Source organism: Lycorma delicatula, chromosome 2 (assembly GCF_047948215.1).
Source record: "Lycorma delicatula isolate Av1 chromosome 2, ASM4794821v1, whole genome shotgun sequence".
Lineage (NCBI taxonomy): Eukaryota > Metazoa > Arthropoda > Insecta > Hemiptera > Fulgoridae > Lycorma > Lycorma delicatula.
In genome coordinates this window covers 165,009,615-165,034,119 of record NC_134456.1, presented here as the reverse complement: position 1 = coordinate 165,034,119, position 24,505 = coordinate 165,009,615, and the positions used below count along the sequence as shown (strand labels likewise).

The 24,505-nt window shown below is 28.3% G+C and overlaps 1 long non-coding RNA gene across 1 annotated transcript in view; it reads left to right on the top strand.

Annotated features, from left to right (window-relative positions):
* The window catches only part of LOC142320309 (uncharacterized), a 271,349-nt gene that overhangs the window by 168,851 nt on the left and 77,993 nt on the right, over nt 1-24,505 (top strand). The window lies entirely within an intron of this gene.

The window sequence follows — 24,505 nt, the reverse complement described above, 5'->3', positions numbered from 1 at the left end:
TAGTATAAATAATAAAATATCAGTATTAACCGTATTGATTACTATGCAGATAATAATATTTATATTCGCAATCAATGATCAATCACTGATTGATAAAAAGTGAGAGATACGTTCTTGGCAGTTTACACAATGCACCAGAGGGAGAGGGAGAGAGAGAGTTAGTGAAGACCGAGAGAGAATATTACAGTTTTCTCTCTTTTTGAAAATTGTGTCACCGACTGGATACTTTTTTATTTCTTAACACATACTTCTACCAGTGTTAATGCACTAGTCCTTTATGATTTTGAAAAACTTTCGTTCATGTTTTTCTAGTATTGCTGTTTAACAGTGACAATATTTTAATATATTCATGCAACATCTATTACTTAACCGACAATAAATGTTGTCCTCTCCATCTCTACCTAGTTCAGTCACGATTATTATTACATATTCTTACTTTAAGTAAATTATGTTATGACAAAAAACTTGGAATTATCAATGAGTAATATTTTCATGGAAAAAGGATTTTGTTTTTAATTTTTTGTTACTTTTTGTAGGTATTATAATAGAGAAAGAAAAATCAAGTGAGTGTATTTGTAATGAATTAATATATACAGCTTTATCTATAGTACAGCCTTTTTTGAACAGGATTATTTTGAGTTTTCATGAGCGTAAAAACTTGACCGTAGTTATATAAAACGGGATATTAATATATATTAGGAATAATTAATCTGAAAAATACTAATTTAATCGGAATTATACTAGAGATATCAGTTCAGACTTTATGTGCAATTACTGGAAAGGAAACAAAATTACAACATGGATCCACGGGTAAAGTCGCTCCCTATCAATTACTAAGGCTACAGCTGATCTATATATACCGTATCATAAGCATGATTCAGTAAGCATCATACCAAATCTACTGTACACAGTCAAGAATAAATGGATTCGAGGATAAATAAAAGAGGTGTTCGGTTTTAATGATCTATCAATAGAGGGATAGTAGCACAAAGCAAACGATTATATGTGAAAGCGTTCTTAAAAACCCACACTAATGGGGGTCATAACCGTGACAACTCTGACGGGGATCCACGTATATTTATTTATTCAGGATAGGAGAGGAACATCTCTGAACAAAGATTTTGTATATAGCAACAAATATATTTTCTTCAAAAATAAGTAAAAATCCACAATAGAACGGTATAAGAATCGTTATGGAATAGCTCTGTAATCAACCCTAGGAGTTTTAATAAAAGTATATACCGGTTAACTCATTTCTATAAACTATAAATGGTTCACTTTTAATTTCTACCGATAAGAGGGTGATAATTATTCTTACTTCAATAAATTCTTGTACTTAATCGTAACAGTTTTTAAATTATATTAGGAGCAAATAATCGATGATGAAGCCGTTTCTTGATGAAAATTTAACATAAAAAGAAAAAACAAAACAAATATGATCAAATAAATAGAATAAAAATAATTTATTTTATTTTATGATCGCTTAGTATGAATTTTTTAATCTTGTGATATATTTTCAAAGAAAGGAGTGATTTGAACACATGATGTTTTTTAATATTCTAATTTTCAAGACGATAAAGTTGTGATATTTTATAAAATTTTCAGACAAGATAAGTTATTGAAGTCACTTTTAAAAGTTAAGTATACCATTAAACCAAGAAGAATAAGTTTAGAAACATAATTCAGCCTTTTGTAAATAACTTAAATGACGATAACTATATATAATCAAAGGGATAAGGAACACTTTTAACAAATACTGTACTCTTGATGATAGAAGAAAACTTAAAAGTAATAAAAATAAAAAAAACAAAAAACTAATCTCATGGTTTTTACGAGTATTCAGAAGTTTTTAGTCTAATCTACCAGGGAATATAAATATTCTTCAATATATATATATATATATATATATATATGTATATGTATATATAGGCTACAAAAATAGTGAAAGAGAAAACAGTAGGCAAAAGGCATTCTCTTGGGAGAAGTTTGGCCGCACTAGCTAACAACTCTCAAGAGCTTGTTCTCTCCAAACTCTTACTAAACAGTTAAATACTTTCATCTAATTTTCTTTATAGAAACGGCAATAGATATCTTAAAATGAATTTTAAAGCAATTTATCACATAAAACGTTTTGTCTTTCATCCATTTCGGAAGAATGATTTTAAATAAAAATTTTATCTTAGTGTTCTTCTACTTTCCAAATTTTACTACATAAGCTATATTAAAAAGTATTCATCCCTTAATAATTTTGTTTAGACTGAATTCAAAACTTTATTATTTAATTATGGAGATTTATAAATATTTATTACCACCAATTCAGTACAGAATGGAACTGAAAAAAGATAAAAGATGTAGACTCGTATTTAATTGAACAATTTTATCTTCACTGAAATAAAAAAATTATTCAATATTTTTTACTTAAATCTTATTCTAAATTTTAATTTTGTAAATGCTTTTAGAATAGTTGTAAGTCAGTGGACTGGTTTGATGATATTCTACACTCCTTTCGGTTTTGAAATAATCTTTTAATGTCTGTGTGTATATTACTTTAGAATGATTATACAGAGCGTTTCATAATGATCTTTGGAGTTTCGAAAATTCATTAACAAATAACTATTTCACTCATATGAATATAACAAGTACTGTAGTACGAAAGAGTACTTTAAATAGTTTTTTCCACGTATACTAGGCAGTTAGTAAACCATTTTCTCGCTAGGCGTCGACAGTAGAGAAAATGGCTGCCACTGGAAGCGAGAAGTCGTTTTGTGTGTTAGAATTTCACTTGTCAAAGTCAGTAATTTCTGTGCAAAGTGCGTTTCGGTTGAAATTTCATAAGGAGCCACCAAGTGACAATTCAATTCGTGCATAATATAAACAATTCGGTGAAACTGGTTGCTTGTGCAAGCGAAAATCAACTGGTCGTCCATCAACCTCAGAAGACAATGTCGAACGTGTCCGTGCAAGTTTCATTCGCTGCCCGTTAAAATCGACTGCGGCTGCAGGCAGAGAATTAGGAATTCCGAAAACAACAGTGTGGAGAGTTCTCCGTAAACGTTTATTATGCAAACCGTAACGTCTTCAATTAAACCAGCGTCTTTCTGATGGAGATAAAACACGTAGGCTCGATTTTTGTTTACAGTTACAGGAAAAGATGTTGTTAGATGAAGGTTTTCTAAACAAGATATTTTTCAGCGACGAAGCTACTTTCCATATTAGCAGCAAAGTAAACCGTCATAACGTGCAAGTTTGGGGAACTGAAAACCCACACGCTTATGTGGAATGCATTCGGGATTCTCCGAAAGTAAACTTTTTTGTGCGATCTTTCGTGAGGCAGTGTATGGGCCGTTCTTTTTAATAGAAACGACAGTAACCGACATCATATACCTGGATATGGTTAATCCATTAAAGTTTTGGTTTATGCCTCAGCTACTCAATGACTTCATTTTCCAGCAAGATGGTTGTCCTGCCCGTTTTCATAACGAGGTTCGACAGTACCTTAACACAACATTACCTCGGCGATGGATAGAACGTGCATCTGAAGAAGACTAACACATTATGCTGTGGCCACCATGATCACATGGCCTCACGCCATGTGATTTCTTTCTCTGGGGATACGTGAAAGATAAGGTGTTTATCCCACCGATGCCGCACAATATCGCTGAGCTAAAGGATCGCATAATCAATGCAATCAACTCTTATCGAAAATAACATGTTAGAACAAGTTTGGCAAGAGCTAGACCTTCGTGTTGACGTGTGCCGTGTCACCAGAGGAGCACATATTGCACATTTATAGATTTTAACAAAAACTGTTTGAGTCCCTGTAACACCTCGTACAACTTTCATTTAGGTAAGTGAAATACTTTTTTGTACTGAATTTTTGTAACTCCTAAGAACATTATGAAACGCCCTGTATATTACAAAGCAAATCGTTTTTTAAAAAATATGGAATTTACTCTTTTGAACTTTCAAAGCTCAATACTCTTACAATCTAATAACACATTCTATTTTTGTTGTATATGTTTCTAATCTCTTAATATTATCAAATTTAATGTGATAGATCATATTGATAAATGTGTCTAGATATTTGCTCTTCTAAATGCTCTATGAAAAAATATTATATTTTTATTTATGACTTTGGATAGGACATGTCCTGTTTATATAAATTATTTGAAAAATTGATTCGGTTATTTTAGGTTGTGCCTATGTGTTCTTTTCGTAGGTTAATTAATATACATTTTGTTTGCTCGATGCTGTAATTAATAATATCTCTAGCTTTATTTATACAACCCATTGGCGTATTTTTAATTTTAGGCTTAGTAAACTTTCCTGTATTCCGATATATTTCTTTTTACACTTAAAAGCGACACGATGGCCTTTACTGAAAAATTGCAAATTTTATATGTAATGGACATTTTCTTTATGTTTTTAAAATTAATTTAAAATATTGTTCTACTATACATTTATAAAATGCCTTCTGATATAAAATTGCTGTTTACGTAACTTTTTCAAGAAGTGGGAGTTAATTAATTTATTAATATACTAAATTTCTCTTGTTGGACAACTAAAACCCGGTATTTTATCTTCGTTTTCTCTATTTACTGTTGTTTCCCATTTGTATCTACTAACCATGAAACTTCAGATAATCTCAACAAAAATTTGAATTATTTTGAATCATATATTTAACCCGTTTAAGGAATGCTGGAATTTTAAAATAGATTTCTTGGAGCAAAGATAATTAAATTCTTTTATTTTTGTTTTTTTTTCCAATTTAAAATACTACAGCTACCCAATTCTGCTGTCAGATTTAGTATGTGTTTCTTTTTTGTTCTTTTTTTTGCGGATCTTATGATATAATCAGTTTGGTGAAATTTGTCAAAATAGAAATTTAGTCTATTAGTAGATAATAATTAATACATAACTTAACTACTTGTATTTAAAAAAAAGTAATTATTATTATATTTATTATAAGTTAAATTTTTAACGTATTATAGTTTAAATAAAAACTGATAAAGTATGAAATAAAACTTTCCGGTTTGCATAAATAAACAAGAGAAAACGTGAATTATATACATTCAAAGTGTGAAACAAAACGTACATATTCTGAAAGGCTTGATAACTTCAATTTCGTCACAAAGAAATTGGATAAAGTTTATTTCAGAAAACCTATTCAAAGTTGTGACACTTTTAGAAGAATAGATTTACTGCTTACATGTGTAGAGCAACATATATTAAGGTATGGATATGTCTGTTTTATAAAAGTACGTGTGTTTCAGCGTTTAAACGAACAAGGAATGTTTTATCTGCATCTGCGCGCGTATAAACGTATGCAAGCATTTCATTTATGTTTTTTTTTTAAATTCCTACTTACATACGTTTGAAATCTTAATTGTAAATTTTATTCCTTAAAAGAATTTTTATTAATAAGTAATTTTTTTGTTAATATTAAAATAAATATTAAGAAATTAAAAAAATAACTTTGTAACGAACATTTTATTAAAGTTATCCATCCTTACCTTTTCATTTTTGTCCAAAAAAGCCAGAGAGCAATATGTTTGTGCTCTTGTACCTTTTAAAACGGTTCATCCAGTTCTCAGGAAACACATACAAAGTGTTTTCTCTCAACCCTACGTTAGACAAGCGGCAGTCAACGAAAAATGAAATATTGAATTCCAGTCATCATTAAAAAAAAATACTAGCTGAAATTGTTTAAATAAAAGTGCTTGAAAGACTAATAATAAAACGGTTTTAATATTTGTGTCATTGAATCTATTTATTAGAAACAGTTTAACTAGAAGTATGAAATTTTATGTAATACCGTTTGTATTAGGGAATATTTTATTAATTAAAACAAATATTGAGAGACTTGATAAATACGGAGATAACTATATCTCAAATTAAATAATGACCAACTATTTTGATATATTAGAAAAAATTTAGATATTTGAAAAATGTTGGACAATAGAAAAATTATATTTATAAGTAATTTATTCTTTAAGAAGAAAATGAAACAGCATCATTAAAAATAATATCTCTGGAACAATATCATTAAAAAATTTACAAAATTGCATCCCTACCGTTGTAAATTTCAATTTTATACATTTTTCTGTGATTTAAATTATTACTTAATAATTTTTTTCTCTAGATGAAGCGGTATCAAAATAGTAGCATTCTTAAATACCCATTGTTAGGGTAGGAAGCCAGAATAGCTCCAAACTCAAAAGTAAGCATTCTAGGAATTTTTTTACCTTTCAACCTCTCATCGTAAAACGTTTTGTTTTCATAAATTATTTTAATCAAATTGTAGCATTATTAGAGCGGAATTAATTTTCAATCTTTATTTTAACGGTAGGTAAAATAACTTAATAATAAAACTTTTTTATTCGATAGTCAAAAAAGGCCTATTGTTATTATTTGAATGAGCGAATTATTCTAACGTTCTCAACAAGTAAAACAAATCAATAAACCATTAAATTGATTATTATTGTTGTTGCTGTTATTATTATTATTATTTTTCCAATCTCCATGGCGGAGTGGCAGCGTTTCCGCCTTTCATCTTGAGGTTCCGGGTTTAAGTCCAAGCATGGAATTTTTACATAGTTCATTATTATACATCAGAACAAATAGTCATAAAATTAACAATGATTTTCAATTTTATTATTGAAGGGGATTAATTATTAATTTTTTTAGAAATGCTAAGAACTGTTACCATTAGTATTTGCTAGAATTTTATAAAAAGTAAAATTATCATACTGTTATTTCTATTATTATTTATTTTATTATATTATATTTTAAGTTTTAAAATAGAGAAAACTCTCATTATTCAGCTATGGTATGTTTGACTTAATCAACACGTTTGTAGCATTCATTTAAATTTATCGTTTGTTCAAATTTTATTTTTCACCAATTGGAGCAACTCATTAAACTTTACATAGGACGTTTCTATGGCGCTCCCGTGTAAATTTGTCCCAGTAAACTTAAATAAAAAACTAATTAACACTTTATTAATGATAAACATTTTATACAACAACGTAATTGAAAAAGTAATTACTTTTAAGGATTTCCAATACATTTCGAGTATTGAAATCTTTAAAATGAGTAGCGAAATGTATTCAAAATCGGATTATAAGAGACTGTTACACACGAAGCGAGTACTCATTACCGGAGCTCATTTTTTTTAGTCAATGAATTTAAGTATAATGTAGGGCTATTCTACGAGAATATTATTTTAAGCATAAATCAATTCTTTTTTCAAACTTCTAATGTCAAATGATTTATATATGTAATTATATTTTACAGCACGTTGTTAATTTAACTTCTTTTTACTTCTACAGAAACTGCCTTAATACTAGAAATCTTTCTTTTTTACATTTCTTTTTGTAACTTCACAGTTATAGAGTAAATTTTCGAGTATGCGTGAGCAAATTCTAATTATTAGAAAACTGATAGAGAAAGCCAGAGAGTTCAACACTCCTCTTGTAATTTGCTTCCTAGATTACGCTAAGGCCTTCAACTCGGTCAAGTGCAAAGATCTGTAGCGAGTATTGAAGGAGATGGGCGTCCCTGATCTTGTTATCCTCATTCGGAACCTATTAAAGAACAGTGGTTAGATTGGAAAATGACACAACAGAATCCTTTTACCCGTCGAGAGTAATACGACAAGGATGTATTCTTTCTCCGATCTTATTCAACATTTACGGCGAATATATAATACGGAAGAGTCTAAAAACACTGGCAAAGTGGTATACGAACAGGAGGCTGGCAGGTTCTGAAGTTGAAATGAAGGACATCTTCAACCGTGCTCAGCAAGAAATTGAGGCACTAGGGCCGAAATTAAACATTGAAAAACAAAATTTGTGGTTGTAGGCAAAGCCAACGATCTTTCAGCACGTAATGCCCCGTGTGTTTTCAAAAAGATCGACCGTTTCATACATTTAGAATCCACAATAGATAAAGATGGGAGTTCATCGACTGAAATACAAACAAGCATTATCATGGCGAAGGAAGCGCTTATGAAGTTAACTACTATTTGGAAGGATAGTGCAGTCACGAAGAATATAAAACTGAGACTGCTTCAAGAACTAGTCCTCCCAGTAGTCATCTAGGACTTTGAGACCTGGACTATCAAGATGGAAGACCGGGGAAGAATTCATGTATTCGAAATGTGGACCTACAGAAGAATGCTCCCGTCGCACGGACGGAAAATTGGACGACCAACTCGACTATAAACGAGCTGGGTATACAGAGGAGATTATCCACAGTATGCTTCTAGTGCATCCTCGCTCTTTAAGCCATATTATCCGTAGGCCGAAGAAAATCTTGAGAATCTAGTCGCACAGGGAAAGTCGAGAACAGCAGGTCACATCGAAGACCACCGAAAATATAGATGGACGATACTGAAAAGGCGTCAGGAGAAACATTAAACACATTGATTTGAATGTCCTAGAAGTGTGAGCTGTGGCGGGAAATTTTCAGCGAGATATGAATCGGGTCACCAGCTATCAGACACGAGAAGAGATATCACTGATGATATGACTAAGATTAAAAATAATAATAAAATATACCATAGAGAATTGTATTACATTAACGTCTATCTAAATTCCGGGAGATTTAACCATCATTGTCGTTAATTATTAAACTCGGTAACTAATTGACTGAAAAAAAAAATAGGTTTATTATTTAATCTAAATTAACATATAAGTTCTGGCATAATTCAAAGTATATGAAATATAATTTGATGTGGGGCGTCTTATATAACTCCATTTGTCTTATTCGAACATATGTTTAAAAACCAAATAAATAATTGTTATTTAGAAAAAAACTGGAAAAATTTAACTAAATTATTTCTATTACGGATTTTCTTGCTCATAAACGATTTAACTAACAGTAACAAGATAATATATTTAAATAATGTATACATACATATTGTACATTTATAATATATTTGGTGACGTATCTGTAATAGTATACTTATTTTTGTAATTTACTGAGCATCCAATGCCATGCGATACAAAAAAGCCCTCTTCCCCGTTTCATTCTTTCACTCCCATCAGTATTTTAATTACTTTAAATAGTAATTCAAAATTTTTTAAATATTTTAAAATCATACAGTCTACGTTTATTAATCTAAATAATTATTTAAACATTGTGGCTTTTTCTCTTGCTTCTTTTTTAATATCAAATTTAAACTATCACTTTTAAAATAATATCACTATTAAATTACTTGTTCGATCCTTAAAATATGATTTTTTTTTTATGAAATAAAATAAATATTGCAGTAAATAAATAAAATCGACTTCAAAAAATACATTTAAAAGTAAATAAATAACGCCTTCTCTCCTTTTTGAGGATGGAACCAGATTAAAAACAAAAACTAACAGCTTACTACCCTTTAATCTTTCACCGATTTCATGAAGGTAAAAAAGAAATGTGATTTTTTTATTATAATTACTTTTTGTAATTTTTGTTATTTTTCTGGTGTAATTTATTTTTATTTTTAAATGTAATTTATATTTAATGACTATTCGTATAGTATGGGAAAAGTATTAACTATGTGAAAAATAAATTCTCAAAAACCACCGTTTGATAACAAAAAAAAAAACGGTTCTCAAAACCGTTTTGATAACAAAAAAAAAGGAAAGGATTCCAGAGAAACGTACTGAAGGTACTGTTATTGATTAATTTATCTGGAATACAGGAATGTGAATTAATTTTTCCTTAAAATTTCATTGAAAAAATATGAGTAAAATATTTGAATTTCAGAATGACATCAAGCTATCTAATAATTTAGTGTATATAAAACATCTAATATAAATTAACATAAGTATATCAAGCTACTTAATCTACGAGTAATATTAAGCAATAGTGTGACACGCAATAAGAAATATCTTCAAATTGTCGATGAGAGAATGAAAACTTTTTGTTTAAAGGATTTTTCACTCGTATAATGTAGAAGAATCTTGCTAAGTTACCTCCAAAAGACAAAAAAAAGAAAATAATCGAAATCGGTGAATTGCTAAAATGTAAGACATAATAATTTAAGCGTTAAAAACCGCGCCATTTGTTAAATTGGTTAAAACAATAAATAAATCAAAAACGCAACAAAGGATTTATTATATTTATTTAATTTTTATTATAATAAATCATTACAAATATAATTAATAATAATTTAATGATTATTTATTTCTACTTTAAAGTAAAGACTACTGAATTATTATATTTTTATTTTTATTGCTTAGTTATAAATATTATTAATGTACAACTTAACGCATGAAATTTATATTAATGACGATTTTTGTATTATACTCGTATATCTAGATATATTAAATTTTAATGAGCGTTATTTAATTAATGTTCCACCACCATTCATAGGATCAGGCCGTTGATTGATGATACAGTAAAGATGGCTCGTGGTTGTTATAGCGAAGTAGTGTAGGTAGCATTTATGGTGGTAGGAGGTAGATTTTAAGGACGCTAGGGGTTGCTAGTGAATTGAGTACAGGGGTTGTTTGTAGACGGGGATGATGGAATGGAGAGTAAACATCTCAGAAGCCTTGATGTGTTGTGATGAACGCCACTTGGCCCTCCATGTTTCCTCGTAAATGTAGCCTACATATTCAATATTACACTGTTACTTTTTTATTACGTATCCTAACACAAAAACTTTTATCATAATTTTATAAAAATGTTCAGTAATAACTGACATATATCGTTTCCAACCGATATTCTAATGTAAAAAAGAAAATTATGTAGATCTAAAATTGTAAAAATTACTTTTGTTTTCTTTTTCTTAGCTCGCGGATTCCCCTTTTTAGATGAGTTTATCAATTTTTAATTTTAAAATAATTATTTGAAATAGAGTTCATTAATAATTATAAATGTAATTTTCAATTCGAGAGTTGTTATTCTATTTATATCCTATGAGAATAAGAAAATAGTAATTTTACCCGGTAAAAAGCACTGTATCGAAAAATTGAACTAAACAGAAATGAATTTTTAACCATTTCATAGAAACAGGTTATCCTAAACTCAACCATATATTCTACACATATATACTACACATGTATTCAAGCCATACTCTTCAGATAAGTGTCTCATAAAATGAACACTTCACGTCTAACGATGTATGTGAAGTTTTATTATTATTATTTTGGTAGAAAATGTTTGTGTTAGCCTTTTTAATAATTTCCCGGGCATTATAAATGGAAGGTTTATTTTACAAAAACTTTTATTGCCTAACATACAATTTAAAAATATTCTTTATTTTTTTTATTGTCATCAATATTAATGTTCTAATGTTTTACATTTTTATAGCATAATAATACAGAGTCTAATGTGAATCAGATATTCAAAATAATTTTATTCGTAATTCAATAAAAATTAATTAATTGTAAGTGAAAAAGGCTACAAATGAACAGAGCCTTAGCTTACGTACTCTTTTGTTAATGGTTAATTTTATTGATATTGAATTAAAGTTATCCTCTAGAAAAAGACTTAAAGATCGGTGAAAGGTTTGAGCTGCTAATATCGCTGATTTGGTAAACGCATTGGCAACCTTCTACATTAGCTGTTTCTGGATTCATTTCAAATTTCCAGATTTTTCCCGTTATCGTATGTTATTTAACTTCTAGTTAAAATATGAGAAAAAGTATGTTTTAATAATAAAGCAAAAACTGTCTTTTCATGTTTTCCCATAATAAAGTTCTGAAAATAATGATATCAAGTACGTTTTCAGAATCTTATATAAAGGCTCTAGAATCTGAATAGTTAGGAAAAATGTCAACATTAATCGTTAGATAGGTTAAAATGAGAATAATTGAGCAAAAGTGATTTTCTAAACGTAATTTTATAAATAAAAGTGTCTATTTTATCAAAATTCTTTTCAAAGCTTATAAAAATCCTAGTGCCAATTTTCTTTTTTTTTTGAGCTGAGCACTTTTTGAACCCATATTTTCATACATTTTTGAAAGATTTTATCTTAATTTGGTAAACCTAAAAAAATTTTAAGATAGTTAAATAAGGTTTTATTTAATACTATGTGGTCCCTGTTCTATTAATAAATAATCGAGTTATGCTCCCCCCAATAAAAACAAAAAATGTAGTATTTTCTAAAACAAATACTAAACTTTATATCTTCAAAATCGTAAAAAAGGTTTGTTTTGGAATAATATTTTTTTTTAATTTGTCGTCTGTAGAAAAAAAAGTCTACTATATATAAATTGCTTGCAGTGTTTAAAAATACTAGAATAAATTTAATATTTTATAAAAAATAAACGTACATAGTAAATTACAAATAAACTTGTTAAAATTTTATCAAAGTTTTACGAAGAATTTGTGGAAAATTTAGGATTTTAAAGTAGTTTCAAGCTTAATGTGAATATTAGTTGGCTTACACTTGCAATATATGTAAAAAAAAACCCAGTAATTCTGTAATTTTACTTCGATAATGATACATTTCTAACTTTTACAGGCAAAATTTAGAAAGATTTTTTCAAATATTTTGTACTACTTATTTACTTGTAATACATAATTTTTGTACTTCTTATCGTAGTAAAAAAAATTGTAATTGGCAAAGCTTGAACACTTCAAGTAACAATGTAATAAAACCATAATACCAATTCTTCTCGCTGTCATACAGATAGATTTACAGATAACCTTCTTTTCAGAGTTGTTCAAACTTAGAATTCTTTAATTTTTAAATACTTTTTACATATTTACAATTTGTTATTATCGTTTAAATGTTGGAGCTTTAATGTATTTAATAGGATTTTTAAATTTAAATATCTTCGGCTTTGGTCGGATTCATTCGGATATTTACAGTACACTCCTTTCCTTTCGTATGAATTCGGCTGCTGACGATTCAGCGGCTCCGTACACGTCACTCGGCTCCTTTCGGTCGAGCTCGAGTCCTGACGACATCCCTCGGCTCCTGACAGTTCACACGTCTCCTTTCGGATACACTCGGCTCCTGACAAAGAAGCGGCTCCAGCAACGTTATTTAAGAAAGTCCATCGTCATTCATGTGGTCATTCATTATTCATTCTAAAGTCGTAACTCTTGTTCAGTTCCAGCCAGTCACAGTTACAGCCAGTCGACTACAAATGGCAGTCGCATTATTCTTGTACAATCTCATTCAGTAACAGTTCCGGTTCATAATTCAATTATAAAAAACATTTAATAATATATAAATAATTCATTTAATATTTCAAGTATACTATACATTCAATTTATACATGCAAAAGTATTTTCAGATATAATAAAGAGTTGATAATAACATCAACTTATGATTAATTGTTTAAGAATCAGCAACGAACGTCGTCTGTTCGTATAAGGGTTGGCACTAAAATTGAATCTCTCATGTCTAAATCATAATTATACTGGTTCAATATTAAGTACATATCTCGGTATTATGGTAGAAGAACACGTAATAACAATATAACGTAATTAAATTGAACCTTTTAAATAAAAAATAAAAAAATATCTTATATTAATTTGAAGCGTTTACTTGAATTATACGTATACAGATTAACTACTTATCTTTGTCTAAGATCAATTTAGTATACAGTAATGTTTAATTATTTAGGGGTGGAACATATGAGAAAAATACTTATGATTTTTGTTCAAAAAATGATTATCAAAATAATTTTTAAATAATTCTAAAGTTATCTCATATCGATGAATTCAATGACAAAGTTATTAACAATAAGACACAAAAATAACAAGCAGGAAAGACCAAACAATACCTTAAATAGTTTCCTTAAACACGTATTTAAAACAATAAAAACTAGTAGATTTAACAAATACGTAGATAATTTTAGAAATTGTGATTGTTAGAAAATTAATTATCCATCTCTAATTACAACAAATTTTTGAATTTAAAAAAAATTGTGTCAGTTAATAATGAGGTCAGACAAATATCTTATGATATGTAGATCCAAAGTACATAACAGTGTATGTACTATAATGTTTAAAAATACATATTAGTCTATAGACAGACTACCAACAAACACCTATCAAATACCAAAAAACATCAGCAAACCGACATTAAGTCTATTTAACAAATTATTTAACATAATTAGTATGATAACTGATGTAAATGATATGTTATTTGTATGAGACTATAATATTGTTTATAAAATAAGTATACTCGTTTTGTACTTATTTTTATTACTGTAAATTGTCTGACTAATTTTTATTTTTTACGCGTCTTACATCCTTAAAATAAACATATTCTTCAATTCAATCGATGAATTTTTGAAATCGTGATCCGCTCAAATTTTATATTTAATGAAATGTAATTTTCGTAACAGAAATTTTATTTTATGACAGAAATTTGAATTTAAATATTATAATAGTATTTACGATTAAAATGCTACTGGGTGTCTTTTTACTTATTTTGTTTAAAGTTTTAATTAACATCAATTTAATAACTTTGTCACAGTTTTTGCATAAAAAAATATGAATTAATTTTGACCGATAAGATTTCCTTATGAATATGAATTTTCGTATTCCTTGTGTAATACGAATTAATGATGTACTATAAAAATATATAATCATGTACTATTATTAATGATTAATGATGTTCCCTACTCCTTATCTATTCGTAATTTCCCTATTCTTTATCTATACGTTTTGATATTTTATAAAATCTAAAGTTATGATATTTATCTTTAGCATTGGTTAGCGATGATTTCATTATTAATTTATGTAACGGCTATACGCCCATCTATCAGTTATAAACAATTGAATTAATTCCATTTAAAAAATTAAAACTATAAAGTAAGTGACCTTATGTATAATCTAAACGACTAGCGAGTCAACTGTGCAGATTATATATTTTTATCCAAAAAATTTAAGATAGATCTAATATTATATCAAAGAAATTCATCTACATGTGTCTAGTACAAGCTTTGAAGAAATTTTCATTATCAGCAAAAAATTATATCATACTGGCACTGGCATTCTCACGCTATTGTTATACAAAAATTGATGAAACAGATAACACACACACACACACACACACACACACACAAGTGGTTTTTTTTTAGAAATAAATTTTAATTGATAGTGAAAACTAAAAAGAAATGCCGATCTAATCTAATGAAAATGCACCTACCATTGTTTAGCTTAGCGAACTTTAGTTTATTAATTATGACTTAGAATCGGATCCAATCTACCGCAACAAAGCCGGCTCTAAACATATAAAATTACATCGAACACATTACATCTAACATGCCAGACCTTAAGCTTTAAAGGCAGATCTTTATTACACGTATATTGTCCCAATTATAGCAAAAATTGAATTAAATTTGTTCGATCTTTGTACTGATCTTCATTATGTCATCATCGCTTTCGATTATATTGAACGTAAATGAACGTATTTTTTTTTTTTAACTTTTTCAATCTGACCGTAGTTCATTAATTACTGAAATATTACTGACATAATTTTCATAAATTGAAATATTTTCATACTTATCTAAAATTATAGATAAAATTTTTTCAGTAGTTTTATTCCTTGTCACATGAATATTTTTGAGCGTCTAAGAAAAAGGTTCTTGCGAGACGACCAAAGTAATTTTGTTTGCAACAAAATCATAACGGTTCTTTTTGAAGCACCTTAAAATGTCAAGCTTATCATTGTTATTGAATATTGATTATTGCTGAAGTTCAATATTACTTTTGAAGCTTTTTAACCAAGCGATAATTTGTTTTCAGCAGAATAAAAGCGTGAGCTGTTCGATTATAAAAATACGAAACATGTAGATCGTTATTTAGTAAACAGAATTCTATCGTTTAGATACTTTTACATTTACAAAATGCGCCACCTTCGGTTGTATAAAATGAAATAATTATTTATAAAATAAAAGTATCTCACTCGATCAAATTCTACTGTAACTGTAATACTTTGTAAAACAAAGTCTACTATAAATAGAACTGTTTTCACGTAACAAAGAACAATATGAGTATAAAGGTTAATTATACTTCCGTTTATTTTTTTAATACATTACCTAGCTGTTCAAAAGATCTCAAATTTATTTAAAATTAAATTGAAAAAGTTCCACTTACAAGACCAGAATTATTCAGTTGATAAAATATTTACATAATACTAATGTTAGAGTTCTAAAGTAATATAATTTATTTTTACCATTTTTTTTGTGGTCATATCTTCCTACATTTACTTTACTACTATTTCGTAAATTTGCTATTTTTATATATTTATTTGGAAATAAATACTTTTTTTATAATTATGTATTAGTAAAATTTCTGTGATCAAGCATTTATCACGGTTTTCCTTAAAATATGGAACCATGTATTTGGATAATTCTCTTTTTTATCCGTAGAGTACACCTATCGATATCCACGTCATTTATAAATTTTATTATATTGCACCGAAATGAATGAAATGTTTATATTTCTAAGCAGCTTGTATAATTTAGTTCTTTGTAGATTAATAGGCTTATGTAGACTTATATAACTGCATTTTTTTAAAAATATTTTATGCCCGTTGCTAATAAAAGGGTACGCTAAAATAGCCTTTATAATCCGAGAAATCTGCAAAAGAAATAAATTTAAAAGAAATTTTTATCTCGAAGTTGGTAACTCTAACAGGAAAACAAGAGGAAATAGCAAATCCAATTTTCTTAATGAAATCCCGTACTCCCATTGATTTAATAACACAAGCAACAGCAAAATTAAGGTCTTTACTAAAGCATTAATCTCATGCTCGTCCGTTTATTTGAAGTGACGTTAAGTTTATAATAGAGTTTATAATAAATTAATTCGACCGTAGTTCTGTAAATTCTCTTACTTATTAGTGAGTTATAGCGCAACAAAATGTTACATGACTTCAGAGTTATACAATATAAACAGGGTTACATCAATAAATATGACATCCTAATATTTTATGCTGAAACTATATAGAATTAACTTCAGTAAATTTTGGGCAAATGTTTATCCAAAGTTTATTTATTATTATTGGGTAATTTTTAAGAATAATCAATAAATTTTTAACCCTTATAACAAGTGAGGGTGGTAAAAAGAAAATAATACTAGTTAAAAGAAAAAAAATTGTTTTACAAGAAGTAAATTAATAAATAATATAAAAATAGTATAAATTATTTTCCTATAAAGTACAAAGTTAAAAAAGAATTTTAGGATAAAATCATTCCAACTAATGTTTGTATTACTCAAAAATTTAATTAGGTCCTTTATTTGAAAAAAAAAATCGTCTTAAAAAAAATTTCATCAAAAAGGTTTAACCTCAAACGTGTTTAAAATTAGCAAAAAAAAAAAAAAAAATGGGAATATAACCTTTCAATAACAATTATAAATTAGTTTTGTAAAAAAATGTTTATCAGAGCTGAGAATACAAATCGGTTACACCTTGATTATTTTAAATATCTCGAAACCACATTGAGTATCTTCCTGGAAAATATAAATTAAAATCCAAACAGTGAAAGCCACGTTTAACACTAGTAGCAGTTCTCATTGTTCACCGAAGTTAACAGACCCTGAATGTTCTTTAAATGTAAGAGTGTATTGTACTTTAAAACTAAAATTATCATCACAAAATATATGATTGCTGATAACGTTGGTTATTCATCCAGGCGATCATTTCCTTGCTCTACTCTTTTTCTTAATAATACTACTTAGTACTACTATTATTATAACAATATTTTGTATTTATTTGAGATATATTAAGCCTAAGAGGTATTCATAGAGAAATTTGTTGAATATTTGACTGAAAAATTTTGAAAGAAGTAAAAATGTCTGCAAATGAGGCGAAATTGTATAGGAACGATACTTAACATAAGAACTGAGGTTTAATACTACAAAAAAAAAAAAATTGAGATTAGGCCTGATATTTTGGCACCATCAAGATACCCATTGGCTAAACTGTAAAATAATAATACATTATTCAACGTGCCTCTAATGATAGCCATTAATTCACAAGTGCAAAGTAAGTTATGACACGAGCCTTGGCGAGTGTCGTAAACGTTGCAAGAGTTATTAATGGCCATTATAGAGAGTTGAATACCGTATTTTTTCTGTGGCTGAGAAAATATTGGAATTATTAAATTAAAAAACTTAGAATACACATTTTTCAAAAACTTCATTAAACTATCCATTTATGTGATATAAGTTATTAGTCATAAGTTTTACCTATTCTTTAATAACGTTCAGTTTTAAAGAGATTTTTTCCTTAGAATCCTACATAATTAACAAAAGGATGAACAGTGTAATATAGAAACTTAGTTAGCTATTTGTGTACTTTTAAATTAACCTTTGCTTGCCAACTACTAAATCGGATTTAAATCAAAGTAAAAAAAACAGCTAATCCATTAAGCGTACCAAACAACTTCTGATTGATCAGTGGTTGAAAAGATTTCGCTTTTGATTGGTTGAACACCTGTATCATAATGAAAATTTGTTTCATAATGACCCTCATCATGATACAGGTCCCGGCATCGTTATTAAACATTATAATACAGCTGCAGAAAAAATATATCGGTTCAATAATATAATAATTATTTAGTCCTTCCTACGTGTAACTTTCTTACACGTAATTTAAACATTTTCAAATTTCTACTCTCTGATCATACTATATTTATCTGCTGATTCGAGTATTTTTTTATATTTTGTAACTGAGATTTTTTTCTAGGTGTAATGTTCTTTCGAATTTTAAAATCAATTTTTAACTGGTTTAATTTTATAATCAAGTAAACTTATTACTTGTAGTAGTAATATCTTATATTGAGTAAAATTCATAAGTTTAACTAAATGATATAAAATTTGTAATTTATTTAAAAATACTACCAAAGAGAATAATTTGTCAGTTATGAAAATATTATAATTAAAATTTCATTCTTGAAAAAATGTTTCTTTTATTGTTTTTTTAATACTAATAAATTCAAACCAAATAGAGAAAAAATTAATTTTCATCATATGAATAGAATTAAGTAATACTGTGAAAGTAATAAACATAAATTAAAATTCATCCGTAAAAAGTCAAAAATTGTTTACAATTTTTATACAGCTAAATTTTTAAAAACCTTCGCTAAAACGTTGTCTAGATCTAATGAGACAATAGCTGATGTTGAACTGATAGATACGACTGAATGCAACTAAATATGTATTGTGCCTATGGATCACAATAGCTCTTCAAATATTGAAATGTCATCATACTTTTCTGCTCTTATTCGTGGTCGATCAGGAAAAGTGTGATGGAAAATCTATCGCTAAAGAAATAGCTGTCCGCACTTCTAAAGCTTTTTCCGCCTTTATTTCTTTGATTGTCATGAACAAAAAAGCCATTATACCTTTTTTTGAAGCCCACAGCATTATTTTTATCTTGAAGTATCTCTACTTCCAGTATTAATCTTATGTCACGAATTTCTCATTGTGCATCACATTCCAGTACTCATCCCAGTTTTTAAAAATATCATTCGTACTGCCAAATATAAAAATAGTGTTGATTTATTTAACGCATTTAAAACTATATGATAACAATCGACCTGTGTATTAACCACAGATTTTTTTTGTGAGATCATGCATATTATCACATTCAAAACAGGTGATTTCTTGTTATCGTGTTGTGAAAAATTCACAAAAACTTCTTCGAACGTTGTTTTAATCTGTATTATGTAAATATGTAATGATCAAGAAATTTTTTTTCAGACACAAATCTTAAAAAATGAAAATTTTATGAATAGCGAAATCCAAGAAATTAAAAAATTAAATGGTAAAACATAAGTAAATGCTGCTTTGAATCTTTTTTTTGTGAACTGTTGATTTTTAAGTTTAAAAATACGATTGATTATTTGATAAAACATATGTTGAACATATAGAATAAAAATATTTAGTTCTGGTATCGGTAGTTTAAGATATATAATATTTTGTTGGAAATTTCATAGGCTTTTATAACTTGAAAATTTGGAATTCATGATAGATTTTTAACACTATTCGGCGAGTAGTGCTGACTAGTGTTAATTCTTTCTCACGAAATATATTTTCAGGAAATCATTCGAAGAAAAAACTAGACATACATATATACAGATAACTTGTCAAAAATATCTTATCTTAAGAAGAGTAAACGAATGAGAAAAACAAGCCTTTTTTACTATAGATATATTACGAAATTATCTTATTTCAGCAGCAGCTGAAGTTGATACAAAAATAGTATTCTATGAAACAAAAATAATTTTTTTTCACTATAAATATTTTTACATTATTAATTATTTTAAAATTAAAACCTACAGTAACAATCTGCTTGCAACATAAAAATAAGTACGTTTATAAATAAAAAAAACCATACAGTAATAAAATTTTATTGCTTCATTCAAGGCGATAGAGTCAATCTGAATCTTATGAATGCAAATTGGGGTTTGATTTATTCATCCATATTAGGCTGATTTATTTATGCATGTTAGAGTTTTTTTTTAGTTATATGCATTACAGTTAAAACCTTTTATCTTTTAAATTTAAAAAAAGTGACATAAAACATACAATATAATCCCCATTCAACCGGTTAGTTTCAATGTAAGTTACCTCTCTACATTATTGAATGCTTTTTGGTTATAAATCTCCAAAGAGTTAAACACAACCATAAATAATATATGAATGAAATATGTCGTTTTTATTTCATATTTTACTCTTCAAGGTGTTATTAGTGCTAGCATTACGTAGATAATAACTGATTTTTATACTAAAACTTTCAGAGAGAAAGATGCAACCTGGAGTACAGTATTGTTAATTGTTGGTTCCATACCGACTCCGACAAGGCATTTAGTGTTATTTACAGTTCGTTACTGCTATTTTATACTGACTTCATCAAGGCGTCAAATGCTACTTTCAATGTACTAGTTTATTGCTTATTTCATTCCGGCTCCTTGAATAAATCGGATGGATCTTGGTAACTTTGCAGTCTTCATCTTATATTACCACAGAATAAAAAATATTATCTGGATATTAATATCAGGATTCAGCGTTAATAAGCTGATTCATGAGTTCCTTTAGTAATACGATTTGAAACTTCACCATTAATTTTATCATAGGTTATAAATTACAAACAAACATTACATATTAAAGTATTCTGAAGTCGTTTTAAATCAGAAAAAAGTCTACCTGCAAAAATTTTGTTAAACTTCATTTGTCGACGTGTAAAAAAAATTTATTAGAAATAATGGATTAGAAATTTAATATCATTAGTATTAAAATTAATATCAAGATTAATATCAGAAGTTTTGGAAAAGAAAGTTATTAAACGATCACATCTAGGGAATATTTTCTTAAAATATGAGTTATAATACAACACTCAATACGTTATAAGAATTTTCCCTGGAGAAAAGACAATATACGTAAAAAAAAAAAAATGCCGACTTCTCTTATTATTATGTGCAAATATTACTACCTTGCAGATTTTGTATTATAAAACTTCACCGAAGAACTTCATATACAGACGGTTCATATCTTCTATTTTATATCTTACTCAGCGAAACGTAATATTAAATTTTTACCGTTTTCAGGTATTTCTTTTTTGTCATTGTACCATTTTCAATCTTTATTTATTAAAATATTTTATTTAACATCACCAAAAAGAAAGGTTTAATCCATCTATATACAATAAATGTACTCTTCCAATTAGCGGCTATCAGCTAGAAAGATAACTATTTTTTTTTTCTGAAGTGGTGTAGTACTAAGCCTGTTTAATAGAGGAGAAATATTTTTTCGATTAACAAATGGCCTTGTCCAATATTTTTTATTTCCCGACATTTGGATCTCCTGAGATAAAAGATTAAAAAAATTAAGTTACAGATTGAAGCAGATATCTACGGAAAAATACCACATAAATTATGTGATTTAAGTATAATAAATAAATGTGATATGAAGTATAATATTATGTGTATTAGTGAATCAATTATATTCAATTTTAAAAAGAGGTGTTAACAACTAGAAGTATCATTGAAGATTCGAATTTTGAATCGGGAAGAAATATAATTTATTTATTTATTTTTTTGTTTTTTAACAATTCTTACGTTACCGTTAATGTTTAATTATTTTACAATTTACCGTTAAGGTTTTATCTTTTAAAAAAATGTCATCGAAAAACACTATCGTACTTATATGAGTACGTATGAGTTTGCTACAACTGGTTAGTTATTATTACATTTATAAATATTATAAAAGGCGATTTTTAAGATGTAAACAGAGAAAAACGTTGGTTTTATAAATTTTTTCCTCCCGAAAAATGACCGATAATTTAGTCCCTAACGCATAGTAAAACCGACTCTTAATTTTTAATAAAAGAAAAAACATATAATTCTGTTTAACAACTAAAATCTAATATGAAAGATTTTCTTTTAAGATATCTTCTGGCATGCCTGCCCAACCCTTTTTCAAACTTCTGGAATCACTATATTAAACAAACTCCTTTTGTAGACCTAACTAATTTTTCCGTTTTTTGTTTTTTAATATCACAGAATTTCTTAGTAATTAGTATAATTAAATCAAAATATATCCTACAATGTAATATATTATAAAATATGTTCTGTTATCGATGACATTTTATTAATAATAGATCTATGGACACATTTTACAATAAAATGATGGTAAGATATTAAGTGAACATACGAGGGGCTGGCGAGGAGAAAATTCTTGAGCAGCCCGATTTCTCAAGTTTTCCTGTTAAGCCATTTTCGTGATCAGAAGTTCTGAAAGTAATCTGGAAGGAGCAGGATTGACAGAAGGCTCCAGGCTTTGGTTTAGTTACTAACAAACTGCTACTTATGCTTTCTTTCAAAGCCATCCTGTACATAAGACATCTCTTAATGCATCCTGCTCCCTACGTGCTTCCCGACTTACTGCTTCTGTTTACTGCTTCTACGTGCTTCCCGACTTATCTTTACCGTTACATTAGCGTGAATAGTGTCCAACAAACAATCTTAATTAACATGATACAGATGTATTATTATTATTAAAATGTCTCGGAGATGTTTCACATATCTGGAATTTTAGTATGAGGGGCTACTGGGATACAACTCATTCGGTGCTGTGGTGCATTTAACACAGTTCGTATAATCCTGCAGATCTCCAGAATTACTGATCTTTGGGCTTTTTGGAATAATGATTTCGGCCAATCTTTCCTGTGTATTTCTTTAATTTTTGTTAATTAATTAATTTGCTGTTATCACAATAGGAATAACTTCTATTAAATTTAGTCTGTAAATTTCTGTATATTCTATTGCCAGAGGGTTGTACTTGGTTATTTTATCTGGTTCAGCCTTATTAATATTGTGATCAGTTGGGTGAGTGGCATCAATGAGACGAGCCGTTTTTTCTCATTGTGAGAACAATGTCTGGCTTATTTATAGGAATAAATTTTTCAGTATGTATGGGGAGATCATAACACAATCTATAATACTCATTTTCCAATGTAGGTTTGGCATTATATTCATATAAGGACAATGCGCCCTGTATTCTACTAGTCCTAATTTTAATGCCAATGCTTGTTGAGCAATGGTGGCATATGTTGCCACCAATCATGGTTCTCCAAATAGAGAACGATCCCTTAACCAAGTCGTAGATGCGTCCTTACCGGCATTTTCGAGAGAATGGTGAAATTTACTGTGGAGTGCTTTAGATTTCCATGCTTTGGTTCCTGTCACTGCTTGTAATGATATCAGGGTAGAAATTGTCATCATTCAGTTTTAGAGGGGAGTTGTCAGATGTAACTATTGCTTTATGAAATGATGATGACCTGGAGAGAAAATATCTCTTCACTGATGCAACTTTTGTTACAAAGTAATTTCGGGTCGAGGAGGTCTCTACACCTTCTCTTCGAGAAATATGCAAACGTTCTACAGTGAATTTAGGGTGATCCATCCTGTGCTTCGTTAATGTTGTGCGTACTAAGACATTCAAGTTTTCAAGATCTGTATGGGACTAATGGACAACAACATTAGTTACTATTATTATTATTGTGAAAAAATAAAATTATGCACTATAATTACGGAAATTAATAGTTTGTACCGTTGCGTAAAAGAATGTATGATTTGTAATTTCTGTTTTCTAACAGGATACGGCAAATGGTGAATATATGTTTGTTATTTATTGTCTTCCTACCTATGTTTAATCTAAAAATATGAAATATAGTGTGTTGTTAGTTTGTGTAATAAGGAGATCAACTTTGTTTAATAAAGAGAAATTGAATCAGGAAATAGGGAGATATTGAGGGTTTTAAATTTCTCGTACGTGTTAGACTTCATGTAAGTTGTTTACTTTATCGGCTTGGAACGTTAATTCAATTATTTTATCTTAGATGAGGAGTTATATCAAGATGAGAATGTGTTTTAAGCTCTTATCAGCTTACTACGGAGAAATTTTTAATTTTTATTAAAAGTAATATAATTTTTTGCTCAAATCCCAATATATTGTCATCTGATATTTTTTTATCCGTCAACAAACAGGAGATGGTTTGAAGAAGATTCGATAATTTTTTTTTTTGTGTATA